Genomic DNA, 13,503 nt, shown 5'->3' with positions numbered 1-13,503 from the left:
CAAAGAATTACTGCCAGCTAGCTGTGCTCCAGATTCCTTGTTTCCATGGCAACAGTTCATATGCTTTTGATAACCTCTTTCCCCAAGCCTCTGCCCTCATTAACTATAATCACTTCATATTTACAGATGAGGTGCCTGCCCTCCTTGCTTTAAACAGAAATGTTCTTTCTAAATATTTGATAATGAGTGTATGGATGTGTATTTATGTAAAAGAATGTAGAGGAATAGGCAGAGGAACTTACTAATTTGTCCTCTTCTATCCTCAGTCCACACTGAGTAGGTCTGACCTTGGTCACTTTTCACAGGGGGTTCCTCTTATCTTGTACCCGTGACAATGCTCTTAGAAACAGTCCATTCACTGTGTCTGGCACTTTAAGACCAGTCTCTGTGATCCCTTAAACATGGAAGACTTGGCCATTAACCATTGTTCCATGTCTAAAGCCATGCTGTGCTATCTTGAGCATAATCTGTATTATTTTCTGCTGTAATGCAGCTTGTAAAGAAAAGCTTCAAGTATCCAAGGGGCCTACTTACTAAACCATGTTAAATGTTCAACAAGGGTTTTAACACTAGATAAGCAGATAATGCACTTTAAATTATCCTTATTGCACAGAAAAAATGGTTGGAAATTCAAAATATTTATTGGCTTTTCTTCATCGCCACTGTTTACCCTGCTTTTGCGATTTTTGGAGCTTTGCTTTTCTGGGTCTCTTCCCTTACCCTTAAAAATTGTAACCATGTATTAAATCTCATGCTAAATACTTAGGGGCTCATAATCGAAAGAAAAAAACGTCCAAAAAGCAGCTTAAGTCAGCACTTGGACGAACATTTCCCAAATATGTCCAAGTGCCGATACTAAAAACAGGTTTTGGAAGTATTTCTAAATGACCTAGGCCTTCATATTGCCGCTGAATGACCATAGCTAAACGGGCGTTTCAGGAGGAGTATCAAAGGCGGGATTTAGGTGGGACATGGGCAGGCTTAGACTTAGTCGTACAGCATGTATAACCGAAAGTTTTACAACAGAGCCTAGATGGAACTTGGATGTTGTGACTTAGACCATTTAAAACATGGTTTAAGTCACAAAAACACACCTAAAGTCACCAGATAAGCACTGCAAACACATAAAACAGATCCCCATACACTATCACAGTGATCACAGACCCTCCTCCACCCCCATAAAAATATTAATCACACCTTTAAAATTCAACCTCCAGACCATCATCACCTGGCTGCCTGGCATAGAAAAACCTAGTCATCCAGCACAGAGGTGGCTGAAGTTATCTTGGGGGTGGGTTAGGGACCCATAGAGAGGAGGACCCATGCCTATAAGCCCCTGTAATCACTGCATTGATATTGAAACATGTGCACTGCCCTATACACCCACAAAACCCTTTTTTACTGTCATATAAGTGGCTCCTGCAGCCATAAGGGCTATTGGAGTGGTAGACAAGTGGATCTAGGGGATTCTGGAGGTAGTTTGGGGAGCTCACCCTGACCTATGTGGGAGCTGAAGTGAGGAGAAGCCATGGCACCCTTTTTGTGAAGTTCACAGCAGTGCCCTGAAAGGTACCTCACTATTTAGGTACCATGTCTGGGTGTTCAGTCCATCATTTTTCAGACCCCTCCCATGTCCAACAGGGCTTGTTCTAGGCGTTTTTGACTTGGACAAAAAGTTGGACGGAATTGTGGTATAAAGATGAATGATTTAGCAGCTTGGACGATCAGATCGGCAGGACATAAAATTAGACGATTTTCGAAAGTAAAAAATTTTGGACGTATTTTTCGAAAATGTGTCTTAGGCTGTTTTTTACTTTGGACATAAATGGACTTATACGTCCCTTTTGATTATGCCCTCCACCCCTCCTCATTTTATAACTTGTCATCTACGAGGGGCTGCTAAAAAGTTCTCAGCCCAACCAACAAAGTTGGGGCAGTCTCCATCAAGGGCTATATGCTTTGTCCAGTGACTTTCCACTTTTTTTCATTCTGTCAGAAAAATATAGAACCAAAAAGTAGAAAATTGCTGGACTAAATGCATAGCCCTTGATGGAGACTGCCCCGACTTTGTTAGTTGGGCTGAGAACTCGTAATGTTATGCACTGAAGGCCATATTCTATATATGACTAAAAAAAAATCAGCTCCAAAAAGGACGGCACTTAGTGCGATTCTGTAAAATGTCTCTGAAATGTTCAGTTTATAGCATCACACTTAGCGCCCATACATGTGACATCTAGGTGCACACATTTAAGCCAATGAAAACCAGACCTAACACTTGTACCTAAGTTGTGCACAAATCGGGCATATTCTATAACAGTGTGCCTAATTTTTAGGAATACCCATGCTGCTCCCCTGACCATACCCCTTTTGAGATTAGTACACTAGAATTTATGTGTACCACTTTATGGAATATGCTTAGAAAGTTGTGTATGCAAATTCTCATTAGTGTAAATTATTACTTGTTAATTGCCAGTTAACAGCGCTGATTGATTTGTTAAACAATTAAGTTGTTCTATACAAAGAATGTCATTTTATTTCTTTTATTTATAACCTTCTTAAAAATACATTTATTACATTTAATTACTAAAAACAAATATACTACTGCAAGTGCAAAGTGCAAAGTGCAATCATGTGCAAAAGCAATCTGTGCTACGGCAGTGAACACTAGAATAAGCTCTAATGTTACCTCATTGGATTGTAAACACTTTTCCTAAATTGACCATAATTTCAATCATAAGAACATAAGAACATAAGCATTGCCTCTGCTGGGTCAGACCAGGGGTCCATCGTGCCCGGCAGTCCGCTCCCGCGGCGGCCCCCCAGGTCCATGACCTGGAAGTGTTCCCTACCTAACCTAAAATATCCATACCCTATTCGCTCAATGTCCTGTAAGGTAACTCTATCTGTACCCTGTAATCCCCTTCGCTTCCAGGAAGTCATCCAGTCCCTTTTTGAACCCCAGAATTGTACTCTGTCTTATCACCTCTCCGGGAAGCGCGTTCCAGGTGTCCACCACCCTCTGAGTGAAGAAGAACTTCCTTGCATTCGTTATGAATCTGTCTCCTCTCAGTTTTTCTGAATGACCTCTTGTTTTAGTTGTCCCTGCTAGTCTAAAGAATCTGTCCCTCTCCACCTTCTCTATGCCTTTCATTATTTTATAAGTCTCTATCATGTCCCCTCTCAGTCTCCGCTTCTCCAGGGTAAAGAGCCCCAGCCTGTCTAACCGTTCGGCATATGAAAGGTTCTCCATACCCTTTATCATCCTCGTTGCCCTCCTCTGGACCCTCTCGAGTATTGCCATGTCCTTCCTGAGGTATGGCGACCAGTATTGGACACAGTATTCCAGATGTGGGCGCACCATTGCTCGATACAGTGGCAGGATAACTTCCTTCGTTCTGGTAGTGATACCTTTTTTGATAATGCCCAACATTCTGTTCGCTTTTTTTGAGGCCGCTGCACATTGCGCCGCCGGCTTCATTGTGTTATCCACCAATACCCCCAGATCTTTTTCTTGTTTGCCTTCCCCGAGTGCCCTCCCTCCCATCGCGTAGCTGTACATGGAGTTCCCTTTCCCTATGTGCAAGACCTTACATTTCTCCACATTGAAGTTCATCTGCCATTTTTTTGCCCACTCACTCAGTTTGTTCAGGTCGCTCTGCAGTTCTTTGCATTCCTCAACAGTTCTGACCCTGCTGGAGAGTTTTGTGTCATCCGCGAACTTGATAACTTCGCACTTTGTCCCCATTTCTAGATCATTAATAAATATATTGAACAGCAGCGGTCCCAGCACTGACCCTTGCGGAACACCACTTGTGACCCCTATCCAGTCAGAGTAGTGCCCCTTTACTCCTACCCTCTGTTTCCTGTCCGCCAGCCAATTTTTGATCCATCTGTGCACGTCCCCTTCCACCCCGTGGCTCCACAGTTTCTTCAGTAAGCGTTCATGGGGCACCTTGTCGAAGGCTTTTTGGAAATCTAGATATATAATGTCTACTGGGTCACCTTGGTCCTATTGCTTATTTATCCCCTCAAAGAACTGCAGTAGATTTGTCTGGCATGATCGGCCTTTACAGAAACCATGCTGGCTCGATCTCATCAGATTATTTTTTTCTATATGCTCATTGATACCTTCCCTGATCAGTGATTCGGCCATCTTCCCCGGAACAGAGGTTAAGCTCACCGGTCTGTAGTTTCCCGGGTCGCCTCTCGATCCTTTTTTGAAGATCGGTGTAACATTCGCTATCTTCCAGTCCTCCGGGATTACCCCTGTTCTTAAGGACAGGTTGCAAATATGCTGCAGTAGCTCTGCTGTTTCATCTCTGAGCTCTTTCAGTATTCTCGGGTGGATCCCATCTGGGCCCGGAGCTGTCCGTTCTTAATCTATCTATCTGTCTGAGAACGTCTTCGAGGCTTACCTCCATGCATGATAATTTCCCCTCTTGATCTCCCCTGAAGATTTTTTCCGGTTCTGGCACACTGGTTGTGTCCTCTATTGTAAAGACTGACGAGAAGAACTTGTTTAGCCTACCAGCCACTTCTTTTTCCTCTTTCACCACTCCCTTCCGGTCACCCTCATCCAGGGGCCCCACCTCCTCCCTCGCTGGTTGTTTCTCTTTCACATATCGGAAAAATGGTTTGAAATTTCTTGCTTCCTTGGCCAGTCTCATGTAGTTCATATAGTTAAGTAATTCATTTGCTTAAATATATCATCCAAATGAATCATTCATAAATTCAATCTGGGAAAAAATGTCTATTAGCACTTATCTCAATCTTTTCACCAAATGAAATCTCCTTCAGTACTGCCATGGCCAGATAAAATAACTCAATTCGTGATTCAAAGTGTCCAATAATCCACTAGGTAAAAACACTGTTGTGTTCACTTTGTCAAGCTACACTCCAAGTTGGGTGCCATATATTGAATAGTGTTTAGTGCTGGGATCTGTGCTCATTTTTGGGCGAGAAGATTTACACCAACTGAAACTTGGTATAAATCTTTGTGCCTAAATTAGGTGTGGATTAGTGCTGCCCGATTCAGTATAAAAATTTTGATTCGATTCAGCCTATTGAATTGAATTTTCAATTTGATTCAATTCGATTCACCTGCCCAATTGGGTGTTTTTTTCAAACATCTTCACCCCCTTTGCCCTCTCCTACCCACACTGGTGCTGTGGTATAAACAAAATAAACAAGCAAAAAATACTTTTTCTCTCTGTTAAATCCTAGCTCACATTTGCTGTCTAACACCAGCTCTGGCAGGATACACATTTCAAATATGACATATTGTAATCACAAAACAGAAAATAAAATTATTTTTTCTACCTTTTGTTGTCTAGTCATTATTCAGATCATGTTGGTCCCAGGCTCGGGTTGTCTTCTGATAACTCACTTGCCAGGGTCTCCTGCCCATTTGTCGTTTCCTTCTTTCTCCATGCTAACCATCCATCTTTCATCTCTGTCCTCACCTTTCATTTCCCTTCCCTCTCCTGGAGGTCTGGCATCTTTCTTTTTTTTCATCTCCATCCCTGCAGCTGCAGCGATAGACCCCCACCATCCCTAGATCTACCATCTCTCCTTTTCTCAACTGCCCTTTCATCCAACATCTCTCCCTCCTTCCCCACCACCCCAGGGGTCCATCAGCTCTCCCTTTCTCTACCCAACTACCCTCATATCCAGTATCTCTATCCCTCACCCCCTTCCACACCATCTCTTGTGTCCAACTTCTCTCCCTTTCTGTTCCTTCCCTCCCTCTATCCCATTGTCCATCATCTCTCTCCCTCTCCTCTGTTTTTAAACCCATTATTTCTTTCCCCCCAGTCCGGTATATGCATTTCTCTTTGGACCCCCCTTTTCTCCATCCCTCTCTCCCTCTGTGTACTTCTATACCAGGGCCCCACCCTCTGAAGGCCATAAATCAGTTATCAGCTGTTACGAGTAAACCTGCCTTCCAACTCCTCGCCAGTTCTACTCCCCTCCTGCTCCATTTCCAGCTTATCCAGACTTGCTCCCACCAGCTTCCTCCCTAACATCCCACTCTTATCGTCAGATCCTGATAATTAAAGCAACCTGTAGAGAGGATCACCAGTGCTGTAACGATCCTTGCAGGCTGCCATCATCCTCAGCAGCACTTTCCCTCTGCTGAGATCCTACAAGCACCAAGAGGTAGGCTCTGGGATGCATTCTAACCTTTGTAGGTAGCCTTGTACACTCTTCCAAAGCTGTGGTAGGTTCTGAGGTTGGCACACAACTGCTCTCTGTGTACAACTGTGCCTTATAGAATTCAGACACAGTCTCTGTCTCCACCACTTTTTCCAGGAGACTGTTCCACGCATCTACCACCCTTTCTGTATAAAAGTATTTCCTTCAAAGCTACTCTGTCTCTTCCTCAGAGAAGTTGGGTAGACTTTTTCTCTGAGCCATGCTTCCTGTATAATTCCCAACCACAGAGGGCACTTGCAATGAAGCATGGGAGTTGCACCACCGTATTACATATACTCAGTTACATGTGGCCCACATCACTAATAAAATGATGCCCACTTAAATCCGAGTATATTGTGCCAAATACTGGATACTGTGAAGGTGAATGCATTTGAAATGAAGTATTACAGGGAAATAAGAAGAATAAGTTAGTGGGTTATGGTATGCCAAAGAGAGTTCTGACAGGATCTGAAAAGGAAAGTGTAGTACATATGGTTTAAGAAAGGAAAGGGCCATGTACAAGAAGGACAGTTCTCACCACTGGCTTTAATGATCCATAAGGGTTATGGGATGCATTATAGGTGACAACATCCAGCCCAACACAGAGCAGACCACCTTAAAAAAAAACCCCAACTCTTGAGAGTTATTCCTGGCTTTATCAGTCTTCTCCCCAAGGTATATCTTCTTAATTCAGTTTATTGTTTAATCTAATTATTCATTTATGATTTAATGGATCTCACATCTTGCATCTTATCATATTGGCTTGACATAAATTCATTTGTTCCTTCAGAGGCTATGTCCCTTTGCTAATTTGATTTACATCACCACCTTTTGAACCTTCTAACCTTTTATGATGTAATAAGTCTTCAGAGTACCGAGGACTGACATTTGAACATTTCTTCCCATGCAAAGCTAATTGCTGCCACAATTTCAATGTCTTTATTTCAAGACACTAATGATCAATTAAAACCGTGGAGGGGCATAATTGAAAGGAACGTCTAAGTCTGTTTTCATCTAAGTCGCAAGTCATCTTAAGTAAAAAACAGCATAGGACACATTTTCGAAAAAATACGTCCAAATTTTTTCCCTTTCGAAAATCGTCTAAGTATACGTCATGCCGATCTGATCGTCCAAGTTGCTAAATTGTCCATCTTTATACCACATTTTCATCCAACTTTTTGTCCAAGTCAAAAATGCCTAGAACAAGCCCTGTTAGACGTGGGAGGGATCTGCAAAGTGATGGACTGAACACCCAGACATGGCACCTAAACAGTGGGGTACCTTACAGGGCACTGCTGTGAACTTCACAAAAAGGGTGCCATGTCATCATCTCACTACAGCTCTCATATAGGTCATGGTGAGCCCCCCAAACCACCTCCATAATTCCCTAGACCCACTTATCTATCACCCTAATAGCCCTTATGGCTTGAGGAGCCACTTATATGCCAGTACAAAAGGGTTTTGGAGGTGTATAGGGAAGTACACATGTTTCAGTATAAATGCAGTGATTACAGGGGCTTATGGGCATGGGACCACCTCTCCATGGATCTCTAACCCACCCCAAGACGACTTAAGCTGCCTCTGTGCAAGACGACTAGGATTTCCTATACCAGGTTGCCAGGTGATGATGTTCTGGAGGCTGAATTTTACAGGTGTGATTATAATTTTTATGGGGATGGGGGGGTCGGTGTGGGGTTCTGTATTATGTGTTTGCAGTGCTTATTTGGTGACTTTAGGTGGGTTTTTGTGCCTTAAACCATGTTTTAAATGGTCTAAGTCACAACATCCAAGTTCCATCTAGGCTCTGTTGTAAAACTTTCGGTTATACATGCTGTACGACTAAGTCTAAACCTGTCCACGTCCCGCCCAAATCCCGCCCTTGACACTCCTCCTGAAACGCCCCGTTTAGCTATGGTCGTTCAGCGGCACTATGAAGGCCTAGGTCGTTTAGAAATATGTCCAAAACCTGGTTTGATTATTGGCACTTGGATGTCTTTCGTTTATGATCGTCCAAGTGCCGACTTAGGCTGGTTTTTGGACGTTTTTCTCTTTCGATTATGAGCCCCATAATATATTAAACAAGTCAGGAATCCTTTCTTCCATAACATGAATAAACTTCTCCAAACAATCTACCTTTCCAAGTAACAGATATATCACTACAAGATGGTATTTCAGTCTTAAAAGAAATAGAGTACTGCATGAATGACCAAGGGAGTTCATAGCTCTCCATCAAATACCAGCTTTCGTTTTTTTTAGGGTCATGTCTAAACCCTAAAAGTTAGCCCAGGCTATGAATCCCACTTTGTTTGGAGCCACTAGACAACTGCACTAAATCTGGTCAAAGCAGCCATGAAAATTATCTGAATTGCTAATCTAGAACGTTTTAAAGATTAAAAGTATGTGTTGGAAGAAAGGCAAGAGAGGGGAGATATGGTAGACTGTTTTTGCTGTCCTAAGTCAATTAGATATTAATCTGGGTACTTCCACTGAATATTGTTGTGCCCAAGTAACTCCTAATATTCACCCAAATGCCACCCCAGAATACTCTGGCACTAATCAAATGGTTGTGTGTCCCTATTTTCAATGGCACTATCCCATAATGTGCTGCTGAAAATATGGGTATGACCCAGTCGGCATTCTTAACCAAATAGGAGCTTCTCATACCCAATTAAGCTGTGATGAATATCAATCTCAGTAAGTCTAGAATATGATCCTTCACACACGAAGGAATGCAAATCTCTTGCTCAAAACCCAACAGTCTCATAGCTAGCATGGAATCATAAGCTACATTTGATACAGATATCTCATTTATCTGTGTGGCACAGGGGTTAGAACTACAGCCTTAGAACCCTGGGGTTGCAGGTTCAAATCCTATGCTGCTCCTTGTGACCCTGGGCAAGTCACTTAATCCCCCCATTGCCCCAAGTATATCAGATAGAGTGTGAGCCCACCAGGACAGATAAGGAAAAATTATTGAGTACCTAAATGTAAATCACGTGTAGGCTATAAGTGGTATATAAATGCTTAAATAAATAAATACTGAAGACCTCCATAATGATTAGGCTAGAGAAATTCAATACAAAAAGGGGCAGGGCTTAATTTGTAGACACAAATATACAGAAACTGAAAAGGATAAGGCTAAACTGCATAACAATTATTTCTGTTCTGTGTTCACAGATGAAAGACCGGGGGAAGGACCACAAAAAACAAGACACAAATGGGAATAGAAGTGTAGTAGATCCTGAAAGATTCTCAGGAGACTGTGTTTGTAAGGAGCTAGCCAAATTAAAAATAGACAAGGCAATGGGGCCTGACAGGATACATCCCAGGGTACTCAAGGAACTCGGAGAGGTTCTGGCGGCTCCATTGTCTCATCTTTTCAATACTTCCTTAGAGTCTGGTGTGGTCCCAGAGGACTGGAGAAGGGCGGATATGGTCTCTCTGCACAAGAGTAGAAGTAAGGAGAAAGCTGGGAATTACAGGCCCATTAGAACCCCTTCTTCAGCGGAGGATAGTGAGATTTCTAGAATCGAACTGACTGCAAGACCTGAGGCAGCATGATTTTATGAGACGCAGGTCTTGTCACACAAATCTGATTGATTTCTTGGATGACCAAACAATTGGATATGGGAGGGGCACTAGATATAGTATACTTAGACTTTAGCAAAGCTTTTGACACGGTGCCGCATAGGAAATTTGATAAATAAACTGAATCCATGCAATATGGACCCTAAAGTGACAAACTGGATTAAAAGCTGGTTAAGTGAAAGGAGAGAAAGGGTAGTGGTAAATGGAGTTTGCTTGGAGGAAAAGTATGTTGTTAGTGGAGTGCCGCAGGGATCTGTCCTTAGGCCAGCTATATTTAACATCTTTGTGAGTGATATTGTGGAAAGACTGGCTGGCAAAGTTTGCCTTTTTGTGAATAACATAAGGAGGGATCTGGTGAAGCTTAAGAATAGTCAAGCAATTGGCATTAAAATTTAATGCTAAAAAATGCAGGGTCGTGCACTTGGGTTGAAAAAATCAAGGAGAAAGATTTAGTATAGGAGGCAAGGAACTTTTGTATGTGGAAGAAGAATGGGACTTGGGGATGATTGTATCTGATGATCTCAAGGTAGCAAAACAGGTAGAACAGGTAACGGTTAAAACCAGGAAGATGCTCGGGTACATAAAGAGAGGAATGGCCAGTAGGAAAAGGGAGGTGATAATGCCGTTGTATAAGTCTTTGGTGAGGCCCCATTTGGAATACCGTGAGCAATTTTGGAGACCATACCTTCAAAAAGATATAAATAGAATGGAATTAGTCTAGAGGAATGCTACAAAGTTTCTGAATCCATTTTATCACAATATTGCCTGGTTCCTTTGATCTTCCCAAACATGATGTCCTTCTCCAATGATCTTTCTCTTCTGACAGTACAGGGGTCCTCAAAGTCCCTCCTTGAGAGCCGAATCCAGTCGGGTTTTCAGGATTTACCCAATGAATATGCATTGAAAACAGTGCATGCACATAGATCTCATGCATATTCATTGGGGAAATCCTGAAAACCCGACCGGATTCGGCCCTCAAGGAGGGACTTTGGGGAACCCTGTTATAGTATGACCAAAATAAGACAATCATAACTTCATCATTTGGGCTTCGAGTGACATAGCCAGTTTGATCTCTTTCAGAATCGATTTGTTAGTTCTTCTGGTGGCCCACAGCATGCATAAAATCCTTCTCCAGTACCAAAGCTCAAATGAGTCAACCATCTTTCTGTCTTGTTTACGTAATGCCCAGCTTTTGCATCCGTAATTACCTACTGAGAAAATAAGTGCGTGGACAAGTCTGATCTTTGTGTGGAGTGTTATCTCTTGCCTTTGATTACTTTGTCGAGAGCCTTCATTGAAGAGTGACCAAGTGCTATTCTGCAATGTATTTCTTCCCTGCTAGTTGCTTCTTTGTTTGCAAAAGAGCTGTATTTCCTTGTTTCACTGTTCTGTGATGTTTCCAGCACTGTTGATCAAATCAAGTTGTAAAGGAAAGGGTTTTGCTTCTTCTTTGACTACAGCCGTGCTAACAGCATTCTGTTGCTAAATTAAAAAATTGCTGTACTATACTAATGTGACTCTAAGACACCGATGTTTGTCTTTTTAACCATGGAGGAATTATTGTTGTGAAGTGAGGATTTCATAAATTTGATTGCCATTGTATTTATTTATTTATTTTAAAAATTTCTATACCGTTTACAGCTACACGGTTAACAGAATATACATACACAATTTTAAAAACATAGTAAAATAGACATATAAACAGACCTTAAAAATTCATAGCTAAAAAATAATAACATAACATTGCATAAAGGTAAAAGTTAGAAATCATGGCTAAAAATTAATGGTATGTCATAGCTAAAATTAATTAATTAATAATCAGCGTTTCAAAATATTTGTAAGAGGGTTATATCACCAATATTTGGAGAATGGTCTAACTTTGACCATCTCTTAATCACCCTCACATATATCATAAATCTTCAGACCCTCAGAAATGCCACCAAGATACTCAAGTGCATTTCATAGTATTTGACTTTATGGTAACAGGAATTTGGGGGTCGCGTCGCAGGTGACTAGTTTCACATAAGGGATTGTAGCCCTGAAGAATCCCCCTCCCAGGGTGAAACATGTTGGCATATTTATCCCTTAGAATTGACCACCTAAGTTAAGTATAAACTATAAATTATTTTTCAATTTTCACTAAATAATTATGAATTTTAAGATATTTATTGATTCAATCTATGATATGAAAAATAGATTCAAGTGACCCGGTGAGGACCAAATGCATAAAACCAGATACTATGAAATGCATTTGAGTAACTTGGTGGCATTTCTGAGGGTCTGAAGATTTATGATATATGTGAGGGTGATTAAGAGATGGTCAAAGTTAGATCATTCTCCAAATATAGCTAAAATTAATAGCATAGGGCCAAAGATATATCTACAAGTAACGTTGATCAGGTGAGTCCTTGCCTAACGTATTTCAGTGTAAGTATTCTAGTGGCTGCTTAGATTGAACTTGGCCTCAAAGCATTTACTGGTGGGGTTAGGAAACGTTCTGCTAATGCTCAAGAATGAGTGTGCCTGAATTCTGTCCGGTGGTAGTTGTGGAGATTTTGCAATACAGTAAACAAAAAAAAAAAATATGAATGATCTTTGATTGTAGATGATGGTCTAGGAATTTGATGAGATCATGCTGCCTTTATACTTGTTTGCTAGTCTTACTTAGAAATTTGGGTGGTTTGCCCTAGACAGACATTAATTGGATGGATGGTGTCCAAACGTTTGTCTCTTTTCTGAAAACATATGTTAATGTTTTGCGACTTATGTCATCAATTCATAAGGGTGAGCAGTGATGCTGCCTGTACATAATATAGCATTGTCCGATGTGTTTAGAATGAATCTGCATTTAATATGTTTTCTGATTCCACATTTGTTGACTAAATAAGCTTTCTTAAAATAGGCCTATGATATGCTTTTTTTTCAAGCAACTACTTTAAGAAAGAAGCATGATAAAGTCAATGTTATTATTTTTTTTCTTTTATGTGTGATTTCAGTTACCACGTACTGTGGCCAGTAATAAAAAAAACCTAATGCGACTTCATAAAAAAAAAGGGGGGGGGTTAAATATGGCATGGTAGGAGGGCGCAAGTTCCAATCTTCAGGGTGATGATTCCAAAGGATAAAAGTGATCTGAGACTGTTAAGTATAAAATTAATTTTTAGCATATTTTTCATGTGCCACATTAATGATTAGTATAGAGTTAAATCAGAATTTTCCAATAAAGACAGAAATTTGAATATACTGCATTTTATTTATGCATCATATGTTGGACAAAATGAAATGTTATGCTCTCTAGCACCTTTCCTCTACTCTCTTTGGCTGCTTTGGTTTGTCATTATAAATTGTTACTTGTTTTCAAAAACATTTGCTGGCAGGAAATCACCAATTTTGCTAGACTTCCTCTGTATTTATCGACAAATGTGGAATTTATGCTCCTTAAACGGCAATGCCCTTGTGGTCCCGTCTGTTCATGAATTTTGCCGCGAAGTGTAAGAAATCTATATTCTATGTGCATGGACCACAGTTATGGAACCAATTACCTGAGAAATTGCAAGGGCTTGGTGATGTTGACTGCTTCAAGATTTTCTAGATTTTTCTTTTTTTTTTTCTTCTTCTTTCAAATGTTTTGAAGTTTATTAAATAATTGCTGTTTTAATGTATTTGTCTGTTATAAGTTATGTATGTTCTGTTGGAATCTGCCTAGAAATGATAGTGGAA

This window comes from Geotrypetes seraphini, chromosome 2, assembly GCF_902459505.1.
Source record: "Geotrypetes seraphini chromosome 2, aGeoSer1.1, whole genome shotgun sequence".
In the NCBI taxonomy this organism is placed as follows: Eukaryota; Metazoa; Chordata; class Amphibia; order Gymnophiona; family Dermophiidae; genus Geotrypetes; species Geotrypetes seraphini.
Note: the sequence above shows the minus strand (reverse complement) of the source record.